The sequence below is a fragment of the Gossypium arboreum genome, chromosome 5 (genome assembly GCF_025698485.1).
Source record: "Gossypium arboreum isolate Shixiya-1 chromosome 5, ASM2569848v2, whole genome shotgun sequence".
In the NCBI taxonomy this organism is placed as follows: Eukaryota; Viridiplantae; Streptophyta; class Magnoliopsida; order Malvales; family Malvaceae; genus Gossypium; species Gossypium arboreum.
In genome coordinates this window covers 65,755,543-65,771,477 of record NC_069074.1, presented here as the reverse complement: position 1 = coordinate 65,771,477, position 15,935 = coordinate 65,755,543, and positions in this window count along the sequence as shown.

Below are 15,935 nucleotides of genomic sequence, written 5' to 3'. Positions count from 1 at the left end.
TATATTTGTTTCGTACCATACAAACCACTACTTTTTAATTACGTAAACTAGACCATTAGTCTTTAAACTATGGGTAAATTTTCGTTTTGGCCACTTAACTAAAAAAAGTTATAATTTGGTCACTAAATTATTCAAAAGTTTTCATTTAAATCATTAAGTTGTTAAAATCGATGCTATATGGTTTTTTTCTATTTGCATTGCATCCATCAATTGAAAGCTCTATTTCCCCTTCTCTTTTACAATTTAGTTTTTTTTTCATGAAACAGTTCTAGACGTCACAAATCTGTAAATCAAAATCCAAACAACTTTTTTCTCTGATCTCTGACATTGCCCGTCAAATCGACTTGGATCTAAGGTATGTTCTTCTACTTGTCGATGGGTACTAATTTACCAAATCGATTATCGAATCATCACTTGGAGCTTGTTGATGAAACATTTTGAAAAAAAAATAATAACCTAGTGGCTTAAATAAAAACTTTTAAACAGTTAAGTGATTTAAATGAAAAGTTTCGAATTATTCAATAATTAAATTGTAACTTTTTTAATTAAGCGACCAAAATGAAAATTTATCTATAATTTAATGATTAATTATATAGTATACCTTTTTAATTTAATAACCTCGATTGATACATCCGATTATATTTTATTTCATTATCCAAACAAGCTTTTAAACAAATTATAAATATATTCGAAGTTGTTGTTGGTGTTGGTGTTTTTACCCAATGGTGGGTCGTGGGATTCCAATACACATCTGCACAGCAATCCAGGCGATGACTGGCCGTGGAGACTACAAATACCCAACTCTCAATCTCAATAATAGGGTAATAAAACTAAAAAGTTTGCCATTAGGACTTAAATCTTGAGCTGAGTGTGACTTATAATATAAATATCGATTCAATAAAATAGCAGCCAACAATGCCAACTTCACATACACAGACAAACAAACCCCATCACTGCTCACTTTCTCTCTCGTCCATGAGAGAATAATATGAAAACTCCGAGAGCCTTGGAATTCGAGATAGTGGAGTTATTTGCATTCCCCACAAACATGCCCTTAACCCTAGCTTGGAAGGACTATTTCAACATTCTCTTTAACCAAATTATTATACCTTTTCATTTTTATTAAATAATTATATTTATTATATGAATTTATACATTGATAATTCACTGTATATTGCTCATTGTTAAAAAGTTAAATTATGTGCATTGTTTCTAAAAGAAATACTAATAGTAAATAACTGATATTGTTGGTGTATAGATATATTAGTATATTAATAAATGTAAAATCTTAATTTTAAGGTGTAATAATATATATATATATATATATATATATATAAACAAATGTGACACTTATTACATTATTAATCTATTTATTAAGTCTAAAAACTGCACAATATATTAATTAATTATCTTTTAATAATATCATATTTTGTTATTTAATTATTTTTATCTATATTTATCTATACTATTATAAAACTCTTAATTAAATTTGAAATCACAAGCCAAATGACATTAATTCAATCTAACAAAAATTAAAAATTTTAAAATTTAAAATAACTAAATATATTATTAGACGTGTGTATTCTTTTGAATGTTTTATATAATATTTTATTTTTTAATCTCAAACATTTATTTAAGAAAACTTCCTCCTAAAAAACTACTAATTTTTTAAATAACCACCCACTCCATACAACACTACAATTCCCGTAAAATTACAAAGCAATTTTAAAAAATTATGAAATTAAAGTATCTTCCAAATTTATTTTACAATCCACAAAGATAGATCTTTTAAGAGTTTATGTGGTCTCTTCAAACAATATTTTTAATATTCAAATCAAAATCCTCCCTTAAAAATATAATATATTTTATTATAACAGTCATAATTATTTAAAATTTTCTTTCCTTTTTGTTAAATATGATGTCACACGTTTTTCTCCTCTTAACTATTAAGTATAAAGCGTAAAATTTTACCGTGACCCTCATAATGATGTTAAGGTAACTAATCTACCACAGAACATTCAAGGCAAAGAAAAACCAAAAAAAAAAAAAAAAAGCTAAAAGCTAAAAGCTTTGATCTCGCCTTTATATACGACCCACCTTGTCCCCCTATGCATATATCCACACACTCTTTTCCTTACTAAGCTACTTTGCCATATTTGCTTTTTCAGCACAAACTTTCGCTACATATATTTTTCTTTCCATAGCAATTGATTCTAAAAGATGACTGCCGGAAGCACTCAAGGAGTTGCTGATATCTGCTGGGAACATAAGGGAAATGGCGGTAGGAGCTGGTGCCGGTGGCATGACTGCTTGGTTTTTAAATACGGGTGACAGAGAATGGCAAAAGAAACAAACAAGGCTTTGCAATTGTGCTGGCTAGCACCATCGTTGCATTGCGGGGAATTGAGGGTAGCGGTCCGATTTTACTTGACTCTAATCTTAGAACATAACCTTTATTTTTTGTTTCTGCTTTGTTTAATCTCGAGTTATGTACGTTTCTTTTTCTTATTTTCCCTTATTTGAACGTGGGATGTAAGAGATGCATACGAGGTAGCTAGCTTTTGTATAAGGTTTGTACTCAAATTATGGGTTTGGTTTTGGGGTTTGGATAGTTTTGAAAGATAAAAATGCTGCTGGGAATGCATTCCTTACACCTATCATGTAATTTGCTTTCTAATGAGCTGAAACTAAAGATAAAAAGATTATAAATATCAGCGTCTCTTTATTCTATCTATCTTTTGATTGAAAATGTGTTAAGAATCAAATTGGAGCAAATTTCAGGTTTTGCATTTGGTTGAGTTTAGGCCAAATTGCCTGAAAGACATAGTAATAGCAATCCCCCTTTCTGGTTTTCCATCATAATCATTGGCTGATAAAAAAGATGAAGGAAAAAGAAAAAGGGGCATGAGTTTTGGCCTATAAAAGCTTGGTGATTTCTAAGAAAGGAAATGCACGGCAGTGAGACTTGTCCTTTTCATTAAGGGAATCACTAAGCAAAGATGCTTGACTTGACTGCTGCTGTCTTCTTTTTTCAAAAACAAAAATTCTGAAACCCTTTGCAGTGAAGGATTCATTTTCAGACCCTTTCTGTCAATCAGTCAGGGATTCTCCTCAGCCCTGCTTTGGAATTTTGGATTTCAATAGCCTTTCTTCTCAAAGCCCATTTTAGGTCTGCATATAACACTTAAATAAATTAAACCTGTATGGTGTTAAGGCCCATATTTCGGGTGGTATGGTCTTGATGTACTTTGTAAAATTATAAATTTGATCAATTTTAGTTTTTTATTTTTAATTGGTTAATTTTAGTTCTTGTACTCTTCAATTTTTAAAATTTTAATCCTACCCTAAATAGTAGCAATTAATTTTGTTTGGTTAAACTAAAATTACTAGTTGTAGATTTTATCCATATTCTACAATTGGACCATTTTAAGTCCCTGTACTTAGTGAATTTTAAAATTTCAATTTTAACGTAAATGACAATTGTTAGTCCATTAATTTTTTTAGTGAGTAATATGTGAAGATAATAAACTAACATGATATGACACATATGATAATATGTTTGACCCATCAGATTTTAGAAGTAACAAAACTTAATGAATTTAACAATCATAATTTGTTGAGGAATGAAATTTTAAAATTAAAAATTTAAAATTAATTAAATTCACAAGAGTAATAAAAAAAGTTAACGGTATTGATGTCATACTTAAAACTTATCAAACCTGGTGAGTAGTTGTTTTCTAGATTGCCTTCCATTTGTATATTTTCTTTTCTGTGACGTAATTGACTAAGAATTCAGTTAGATGATGGTTTTTTTACCTATATAATATTTTTTAAAAAATATTGAAATGGAATGTTCCAAAAATTATGTACCAAAATTATACATTCAAAGGGGTAGAGGGTGGTGCATAGGCAGCACCACCCTAGATTCTAACAGAATTTAGTTAAAAATAATAATATTTTAGTAGTGGTGTCAAAGTTATAGGCGGCACACTTAGTCCATTCAGGTATATACGCGGTATAAAAATATATAAGGGGTATGAGAGTATGGTGCCTATCTGATAGGCGACACCAGTAACCCCTATCTGATAGGTGGCACTGGTGATGCCTATTTGATAGGCGTCATTGATGGTGCCTATTTGATAGGCGGCACACCTAGCATATTCCTCCCACACTCCCCCATCCAACTCAATTTTAAAGTATCAGTTTAAAAAAAAAATAGCAGAACAAGAGAGGGAGAAGAGAAGAAAAAAAGAAAAGAGAAGAAAGAAAATGTATTATTATTTTTATTGTTATTTTCAAATAGAATAGATTATGATAAGAAAAATTACTTTGTTAGTATTATATAGTTTGTTTAGTGTTACTTTTATGTTTTGTTTTAAGGTTATTTTATTTATTGTGATTTGTTAGTAAGTTTTGTGTCTAGATTAATGGCATGTTTATTGTGAATGTTATGTTTTAAATTTTTTAATATATTTGAAAGTTTTTATGTTAATAACTATTATAAAATAATTGTTAGTTAGTGTAACAACAAGAAAAAATAGATAAATCTGAAAATATTTTTGTCATAGATATTGTTCAAAATGACAATAAATATGATATTGTTAGAAATGGTCTCTTTCATTCATTAATTTTTTTATGTAAGTATTTTTATGCTGTTCGAAATTGTTTTGAGAATTTTTGTTTATTTTTTAACAGATTGAATATTGAAGATGGATAATCAGTTTTTCGAATGCGTTTATTTCGATGGAATCATCTTGACAACAACCGTTGGATGTATATTTAAATGTCAGCAAAAAATAGCAATGATATTTAATAGAAATGTCTCGTTCAATGATATGAAGGAAAGTATTAGCGCAAAAATTGTTAGTCGTTGTGGGAAAAGGATCTCGAAACTTTTTTACAAGTTTCCAGTTTTGACAGATCCCATCAAATTCACCGAAATAAAATTTGTAGACGATGAAGACGTGGAGACAATGACCACTTTTTATTGTGGGAATCGGAGTAATCAAAATGCATCGATTCACTTATTTGCTGAGTTAGCTAGTGTGGAGCCAACTAAAGATTTCACTGAATATGGTGAAGAACATGGAGCTCAAGAACCGTGTATGGTGGCTCCAATATCGTACATTGATAGTGAATCGATTATACGTGGGATCGATATCAGTCTTAATATTGCCCCTGATACTGATGTGGTTGGTGATGATGGATATGATAGTAGTGATCCTTATGATCAAGAGGTCGATAGTGATAGTGATCTCGCTGTGGACGAGGTCCCCGATGATATTGACGACGAAGACGTGAATGACTATAGAAACATTAACATGTCTCTCATAGACCTCGACGCGGCGCACGTAGCCGAGTTCTTGAAGGTAAAATACTACTTGCACACTGGTTGGCCGTAAATTTCGATCCTGATGAGTTGTTCGTAAGCTAAAAATTCGAAAGTAAGGAAGAGTGTGTACTTGCTATTAAGCAGTATAGCATGAATATATCAATGGACTACAAAGTCGCAGTGTCTAAGCCGACATTATATATTAGGGAGTGTTGGAAGTCTGGGGAAGGCTGCAATTGGCTGGTACGAGTAGCATTTTTTCAAAATTCGTAGATATGGGAGATACGAAAATTTTTTGGGCCTCACACATGCACATCAACACTTATGACAGAAGATTATAAAAAAATTGATTCCAAAACTATCTGTACATGTATCATACCAATGGTAAAGGACATGCTGACCATTAACGTTTCAGTACTGATTGTCGAAATGCATGCACGATTTCAGTATCGAGTATCATACTAAAAATCATGGATAGCTAACAGATGGAAATGGAGCAATTGTACGAGAATTTCGATGCTTCGTAGAATGAGCTATAGGGATGGATAGTCGTTATGCAGGAGTACGTACCGGGGACTGTCATTGAGTTACAGACACGACATTATTATGGCCCGGATGACCAACTACAATCGGGAAAAAAAAAATTCATCGGATGTTCTGAATGTTTGATCTATGTGTACACACATTTCCCCACTGCAAGTCGTTTGTGTAAGTAGATGGGACCTGGCTATACGAAAAATATACACAGATCCTACTTATTGCGGTTGCTCAAGACGGCAACAAGGACATGCTCCTGATAGTATTTGTCATCGTAGATAAGAAAAACATGGAATAGTAGGAATTCTTCCTTACTAACTTGCGGAGGTATGTTATTAGCAACGATAATATTTGCATCATCTCCGATAGAGGGAAATGATTAAATGCCGCCATTAGGCGTTCCGGTGTACCATGGAGATTCGTTTACTACATCCGACACATCCTAGCTAACTTCCATCGAGATTATAAGAATACAGACTGGCGGAGATAAGTTGTGAGAATGGGTAAAGGATAACATTATCTTTTCAATATAAGTTTTAATGTTTTAGGGCAATATTGTAACTTATCTTTTCTTAATGCATATACAGCACACGAGCTAGAGCCACACATTTTTTGCCAAAAAATAACTCGACTTGAGAGTGACATGGAGGGTTAAACAAACACATCTTTCCGAAAGTGGTTGGGTACTATAGAGTCGTGGCAATAGGCTCAAAGTTTTGACGAAGGCTTTCGTTATGGTCAAATGAGCACAAACTTGGTAGAAGGGATCAACGTTGTATTGTTGAAAACACGATATCTTCCAATTTCATCTATTTTCTGGGCTACATACTACAGGTTGGCTACCTGGATACCTAGAATGGGTCAGCAACAAGTCAACTAGATGGAGGCATGATATGTGTTTGTCGAAGATGTCAGGGATGCAATGGTTGCAAATTATCGGATGATGAGGTCGATGAATGTAGAAGTATATTCACGATGTGTTAAAACGCTTCAAGCTATGAATACCATCAATCACCAACCCAGTATACCAACTAGGTCCTATGGAGTTGATTTCCAAAATAAATGGTGCGATTATAGGAGGTTCCAAACACTTCATTATCCATGTGTGCATGTTGTGGCAACGTGTACTAAAGTCTTGCTCAATGTTAAACGATTTGAAAATGATGTGTACACTTTCAAGTGCACATTGTGTGTCTGGGAGAATGAGTTTCCCGTCCTATATGACCTATCTACGTGGGAAGTGCCTTCGATGACTTTCGAGCTTGTCCCAAACAAAAGGTTACATAGGAATCCAAAAGGTCATCTGCAATCATCCAGAATCCATAATGAAATGGACATTAGGGAGAAATCTTATGATAAGTGTTGTGGATTATGCAGATTCGCTGGTAATAATCAGAGGAAATGCCTGTAGTGAAACTACCATATTGGACAATCGTCACGATCCGGTAGGAATTGAGCTTATGTAATCCAATGTACCTAATTTATATTACAAAGTTTGTTCCAATTTTTAATGTTGTAATGTATTTAATTTATATAACAAAATTTATGTTACAAAGTTTGTTCCAATTTTTAATGTTGTAATGTATTTAATTTATATAACAAAATTTATATTACAAATTTTGTTCCAATTTTTAATGTTGTAATGTATTTAATTTATATAAGAAAATTTATATTACAAAGTTTGTTCCAATTTTTATGTTGTAATGTATTTAATTTATATTACGTAATTTATATTACAAAGTTTGTTCCAAGTTTCAGTGTTTTAATGTTGTAATGCTACAATTAATCTAATTAAATAAATACAAATATTGTCTTTTCCTTGATTTGATTTTTTTAGAATAAAAAAAGTACAAACTTTGTAATATTTAAATTGCAAGAAACCCCTAAAATTGATGGTTTGATGGTGTGGTCCTAGGGGTATATTTCTGTAGGGGTCAATGTTCATGTTGTGGGTGATCGTGGCGATCAACATCCTCTTCAATCACAGGTGGGGATGTGCAAAACATGGAAGAAAAATTATATGTCCCGAACACCATTGATGAACTTGAGTCTGGAGTAGTGCTGTATTGCGGTAGATACGACCAAAGAGGAGTGGAATAATGCAGTAGATACAGGCTGGGAGAAGTGTTGTACTGCAGTAGTATTAGACTAAAGATGTGACAGCCCTAAATTGACCCTAGTCGGAAAGTGGTTTCGGGACCACGAAACCGAGTCTTATAAATAATTAAAGGTTATATTCTGTGTTTATGATGTGCGTAAATGCTTGTGTGATAGTTCCATACTTTAATTTGGTCAGTGTATGTGAAATTTATTAGTAGGGACTTATGTGAGACAATTTAGAAATATGCTAGGCAAGTGTTAAAATGGCCTATTAATACATGTGGGAAAGCGCTTGTCCTTGCATGTCAAATTAGCCAAATTGAAGCATAGTGGCCGGCCATGCTATGGGTGGAAACATGTCACAAACATGTTATGTTAGTGATGTATGTTAGGAAAAATAAAATAAGGGGCATGGTAATAAAATAATGAAAGGGAATATGTTGAAAAGAAAGAAAACAAAAAGTGTGTGGTTGTTCCCCCCCCCAATTTTGCCGAAACTAAAAAAAAAAAAAAGAAGGCTTCATCCTTTGGTTCATCCTTGGCCGAAAATTTTAAGGAGGAAGGAAGAAGAAGGGTTGAAGAGGTTCGACCATGCATGTAACTAGGCTAAGGTATGTTTGATGATGTTCCATGAGATGCATGCATGTTTTAGTTGGTAGCTTGAGTTCTACCTAGCCCATGGTCTAAATCTTGCTATGTGATGGAAATGACACTCGGCCATGGATACATCATTCTTGCTTGGTGTTGATGTCATTTACATGCTAAAAAAAAAGCTTTGTAATGATGCATGTGATGGTGGATTGATGACTCTTGAATCTTCTTTTTAGCATTTTTGAGTGAGACATTAAGTTCTTTGTTTAACCATGACCAAAATCGAAATGGTATGGTGTTGTGATGCATTCGCCATGGTAGAAAGTAGAGGAGAAATATGGTTGTTATTCACGTTATTTGGATGAGAAATGGTAGTAAGGTGAAGAGCAAATGTTAGTGTTTGATTTACTAGTGTGTATGTGTGTATTAGCCGAGTTTTGAATTTGAAACAAAATGGTATGTAGTCAATACAAGCAACCATATTTGTAGGAAGTATTAAGCATATAATCGGCCTCAACCTAGACATGTATATTCGGCCACATGAAATAGATTTGTGTTGTATGTGTTCAGTTAGAGGCAAGCATATTGATGCTTTTATCTTGGCTTAGATAATCGGCTAAAAGAGAGTGTGGGCTAAAATGTTGAGTTTGATTCATGATTCCATATATATGTGACTCTAATGCCTAATGTATATATGGGCTAAGTACCTTGAGGTTCTCTTTTGATGTTCAAATGAATTGTGTTAAATTGCTTAATGTGATTAAAAATGCGCATGACCATTGTGTATTTGAGCTAAAGGGTGGCCATATGACCTATTAAACTCCTTGTCATATTCGCCATAAGCTAGCATAATGAGACTTTAATAAGTTAAATTTGTTTGAATTAGCTCAAGAGCTTAGAGGACCACAGTTGGATAAGGGAAAGGAAAAAGTTGTCGAATAGTCAGAAATCGTTCTACCACATCCGAGATAAGTTTTGAGTAATGGAACTTAGATTATGATTTGATTAGATCATGTTTTAAGCAAATCAAAATCATGCTCTTTGTATGTGGCTATTGAGCCGAAATTGCAAGTGTGATAAGTGTCTTGTGTTTGAGCTTTGGTAATGAAAATGAAATACGGATGTGTCGTGATTTATTGATAAATGTGCATGGTTATTCGAATGATGTCCGGCTAAGTCCCAAGGCTTTGTGCTAAGTGACTATATCCGCACTAAGATCCGAAGGCATTTGTGCGAGTTACTAATTTGGGCTAAGCCCAAGGCATTGGTGCGAGTTACTAAATCCGGTTAAGTCCCAAGGCATTTGTGCGAGTCACTAAATCCTGGTTAAGTCCCAAGGCATTTGTGCGAGTTACTATAACCGGCTATGTCCCAAGGCATTTGAACGAGTAGCTATATCCGGTTAAATTCAAGGTACGTGATTAGGGAATGAGCGATCTTGCTGCAAAATTTCAGTTAATACACTTGTAAAATCCCAACAATGAGGTATGTTTCAGTATGTGCATTGGAATAGTTGATTCCTTCGAACAATATTCGCTCATCGAGTAATGAGCTTCCGGTATTTGGCTAAGATGATCCCTTATGTATGAATATAGGGGTTGGAATGTGAAGTAGGAATGATTTGAGAATATGTATTTATGGAATTATCCATTTAGTTATATGAATGTTGTAACGCCCCCACGCCCGAGACCATCGCCGGAGTCGAGTATGAGGTGCTACTAAGCTTAGTTTAACATTTTTAGAACTTTGGATTATTGTTTCTACATTCACAGCTTTTAAGCTACTTGTGTCACAGTCACAAGAAAAATCATATCTCGAGTTACAAAACTCAAAATCAAGATCTGTAAATTTTTCATGAATCTAGTCTCATATATCTATCTACTAATTTTTTTCTAGAATTTTTGGTTGGGCCAATTAGTACAGTTTATTAGTTAAAGTTACCCCTGTTTCAGGACTCGACTGGTCTGACCTCTGTTTACTACGAACCACATTTCTCTCTGTAAAAAATTCATATGACTATGATATTTTTTCTACTAAAACTATACCCAATAAGGATTCTGAGGATATAAAATATACCACCTAATTATATCTTTATAATTTATGATGAATTTCTAAAGTTGGAACAGGGGATTCAAAAACTGCTATGACCCTGTTTCACTAAAATTCAAATATCTTCTAACATATAATTCCTTTACCTGTTTCATTTGTTTCATGTGAAACTAGACATAATAAGCTTCAATTAGATATGTATTAAATCACGAAATTCAATTTTTATGATTTTTAGTAAATTTTCAAACTCGCGTCGTTGTTGCTGCAAGATTCTGCTTATGGCAAATTTCATCCTTTTATGAGTTTTATGCACTAAGTATCTTAATAGTTTTCCTTAACATCAAACATAATCTACACTAACCATTTTCATAATTTATCATGATCAAGCATTTCCTCAACCATTCCACAACCATACCATAAGATCATTTACACAAAATAGGTATATTGCTATACATGCCATACTTAAATTTACAAGCCATTTACCAAAAGTCTTCCGGATAGTGTGACTGAGCCTTCGACCTATCCAGACTCCTGAGCTGGGTTGTCCAAAACTACAATGAGTAAGAAGGAGAGAGTAAGCATAAATGCTTAGTAAGTTCATATGCAAAGAATAAGTAACATAACAAACAATTATACCAATCAACATTAGCATACATCACTAAAACACATATCACATTTCTAATCATTTTTCATCATCTTATTACCTTATAGTGGTTGTATCAATACTCAACCCGAGGGTTAAATACATACCTGTCCAAAATAACCATTTCACATCACTCACCAATACTTCTCTTTACATCTCAAATATTCCTCCATTGAGTAGAACTTTACCCGTTGAACACATCGGAATATAATTCAGATACATGGATAATTTACATATAAATGCCACATATTCAATCAAGCAATCATGTAACCCGCCCATAAGCGAACTCGGACTCAACTCAACGAGCTCGGGCGTTAGCATCCATAAGTGAACTCGGACTCAACTCAACGAGTTCGGATGCCTAGTTACATCTCACGAACTCGGACTCAACTCAACGAGTTCGGACATTCGCATCCATAAGTGAACTCGGACTCAACTCAACGAGTTCGGATGCTCAACCATCCTAGTGACATGTCACTTGTATCCTAATCTATTCCTAAGGTTCAAACGGGCTTTTCCTTGAACACTTATCCTTGTCGCCTTCCGTAGAATGCCGAAATCAATACTCAGAACAATTATATTTAACAAGTAGTTCACATAATTTACATATTATTTGAAATTAACCACAAAGCATACATTTCATAATAAAATTCAGCTTAACATATAATTAACATCAATAACTTAAAAATAACCATTATGCTACATTATTTACACATGAACTTACCTTGGTACCAAAATACAAAGATTTTGCAATTTAGTCCACAATCTTTTCTTTTCCTTGATTGAGGTCGATTCCACGTCTTTCTTGATCTAAAATAACACATTTAGCTTATTTAGTACTCACATTATCAAATTAATCCTTAACTCAAATTTTGGCAAAATTACAATTTTACCCCTAAACTTTTGCATATTTACATTTTTGCCCCTAGGCTCGGGATTAAACTTTATTCCTTATTCTTATGTTTTACAACATGCTGATCACTTTTCTCTTCTATGGCAACATCAAATTCTCACTCTAACATGTACTTGTGACTATTAGGTATTTTTACCGATTAAGCCCTTTTACTCGCTTTTTGCTTAAAATCGAGTAGTACAAGTTGTCTAACATAATTTAAAACTTCATATTCTATCATAAAACATCAAAATACACAAATTTCACCTATGGGTATTTTTCCAAATATAAACCCTAGGTTAAATTATTGCTAACATAAGCTTTATCGAGTTACCGGGATCTCAAAAACGTAAAAATCATTAAAAACGGGGCTTGGAATCACTTACTATGGAGCTTGGAAGCTTGAAACAAACCCTGGCTATGGAGAACCCTTGAAATTTCGGCCTAATGAAGAAGATGGACAAAAATTGGCTTTTAATTTTGTTTTTAATTCATTTTAATAACTAAATGACCAAAATACCCTTACTACTAAACTTTCCAAAAATTCCTTCCATGTCCTAATTTTGTCCATGAACTTAAAATTGGTCAAATTGCTATTTAAGACCTCCTCATTAATATTCCAAAACAATTTCATACTAAAAACTTCTAGAATGCAAGTTTTGCAACTTATTCGATTTAGTCCCTACTTTCAATTTAAGCACTTTAGGCATAGAATTTCATCACGAAATTTTCACACAATCATGAAATCATATCATAAACCTCAAAATAATTATAAAATAATTATTTCTATCTCGGATTTATGGTCACGAAACCACTATTCCGATTAGGCCATAATTCGGGATATTACAAATGCTATACTTCAGATGTGCTTAAATTCTTTGCTCAAAACTTACTAAGCATTTAATGCTTACTCCGTTTATTTAATTCTCTGTTTTATAGATTTTAGTTCTTCAGCTATCGGACTCGGGATTTTTGAAGTCGAAGTCGCCCACACTATCAAAGCTCCTTTTGGTATACTTTTGGTTGAACTTTGAAATGGCATGTATAGGACTACCCTTTTGTTGTTGGTCATGTACCCTTCGGTTTTGTGTAAATTTGGATAGCCATGCGAAAATGGCTTAAATATACTTCGATCATAGCATTATAATCGTTTTGTATGTTGTCCGTCGAGAGGTATGGAAATGTTGGTAACGGTTAGCCATGGGAATGGTTATTCATGATCACTTTTGGTATATGTATGACAAACTCTAGTTGATCCATGGAGGATCATGAAATAGGTAAAGTTTACCTTAAAAATAGATGCTGGCAGCAGCAGTGATGTGGATGTGAAAAATCACTAAAAATAGTAGGAATGGAATTAAATAGTGAATAAATTATGTAATCTAACCTTGATGAATCTATTTTCATAGGATAGTAACGAAATGTTCATATGAACAGTATATTATGAGATGTTATGGTTTTCGTGAGACAGGACCAGAACGGTTTCTGGATCCCCTTATCTGACTTTGGAAATTCATTATAAATTAACCAGAGACATTTAGAAGTCATGCCATATATGTATAGATTCCTTTTTGAGTCTAGTTTCTATAGAAACAAACTTCATCAGTATTGAAGCCCTGTACAGGGAGATATCCAAGTCGTAATGCATGAACGTCAGTGTAGTTGCACCCTGTAACAGGGGATACTTTAACTAATAAACTGTACTAATTGGCCCGACCAAAAATTCTAGAAAAAAATCTGTAGATGGATATATGAGTCTAGTTTCAGGGAAAAATTACGAAACAGATTTTCGAGTTTTGGAACTCAAGATATGATTTTTAATGTGACAGTGATGCAGTTATCCAACAGCCTAGAAATTTTTAAAATGGACTGTGAAAGCAAGTGATTTAAGTCTGCAAACCCCTCGTGTCCGACTCCGGCAACGGTCTCGTGTGTACGGGTGTTACAATTTTATTGGTATCGAGCTACGGTTTAGTCGATTCTAGGACTCATGTAATACGCTTTGGGTCTAGCTGTACATGCCATTATGTGATTATTTGATAGTGTGGTGATTTCTGACGTTTGCAAATGTGTTTACTTATAGTAATGGATCCCGATCCCGACCGAGCGGTAGCTGATGATCTTGAGAGTGTAGCGCTGCTCCCGCACAAGGGACAAATACCATGACTCTCAACCTAATGCTAGTAATCCGAATGATGAAGCTAGACAAGCTTTATAGCGTGATGAATGATTGGTTCAACCAATACATTCGAACTAATACGGCTATTCTACAACCTCCATTCCCGACAAATACCACCTCAAGACCTACAATACCTCCGTGAATCGACCAAATAAGGTCAAATAAGCCCCAGCTTGATGTAATCGAAAACACGGGCTATCAATTTAAAGCCACTGACAATGATGACGCCGAAAGCAAGCGAAATTTTGGTTGGACAACACTATCCGGTACTAGATGAACTATCTTGCACACCGATGAGTGCCTAAAGTGTACTATCTCCTTGCTACGTGATTCGCCTACTATTGGTGGAATATGTTGACTTCATTGTCCAAAGAGCAAGTAACTTGGGAGTTTTTCCAAACCGAAGTTTCAAAGATGTATATCGGTCGAGATTCATTGATCAAAACGGAAGGAATTTCTTGAACTTAAACAAGGTTCCATGTCGGTTCGACTATGAACGAAAATTTGTAAGGCTTAGCCAGACGCAGCGAGAATGCATTTCTTCGTAAGCCGTGATGTAAACGTTTCGAGGATGGGTGAATGATGATATAAAGTCGTATGTTGGCATTTTGGAAATCCGAGAATTTGTGGCACTTGTCGAGCGAGCTTGCAAAGCCGAGGAGCTCAAGATGGAGAAAAGAAAAGCGATATGGGAGCAAAGGAGTTTCAGAAGAGGTCTTGGGAAGCCCTTTCCACGATCATCAAAGAAATTTAGAGATGATTTAGGCCGATCTAGAAACACTTCGGCTTTTCTAGACGAGATCGCGATCGACCCCCGTGAGTGCACGAGTCACTTGGTCGCCGATGTTGGAACCGATCGTCGAGACAGAGCGGAGTGCCAGATTGTGGTAAATGGCATTCGGGAGTTGTAGATTCCATGACCGCCTCTGTTACAAGTTCGGTCGCTTGACCACTTCATTAAAGATTGCCCGAGGTTGTCCGAATGTAATGCAAATCGAGTGGGAAACCGGGTGCTACCACTGCTCGAGGTAGACCATCTAGAAATACGGGCAATGTTAGTGGTGGTTAGAGAGGATCTAGAGATGCTACGACCAGATCTGAGGCTCGTGCTCCTGCTAGGGCATATGCTATACGCGCAAGCGAGGATGCTTCCTCGCCAGATGTTATTACCGGTACTTTTACTCTCCTTGATACTAATGTGATTGCTTTGATTGACCCTGGTTCTACTCATTCTTATATATGTGAAACCTTAGCATCCAGTAAGACTTTACCTATTGAGTCTCTCGAGTTCGTAATTCGGTGTCAAATCCCTTGAGTCGTTACGTGTTTGTCGACAAAGTGTGTAAGAAATGTCCCTAGTAATTCGAGGTTCTGCTTTCCCACGGACTTGATGCTTTTGCCGCTTGATGAATTTGATGTTATCCTCGGTTTAGATTGGTTGACCGTGCATGATGCGGTTGTGAATTGCAAAAGCAAGACTATTGATTTGAGGTGCGCAAATAACGAGATAATCCGAGTTGAGTCTACGGACTTAAAGGGGTTGCCACCGTAATATCATCAATGTTGGCCCGAAATATGTAAGAAAGGGTGCGAAGCATACCTTATGTATGTA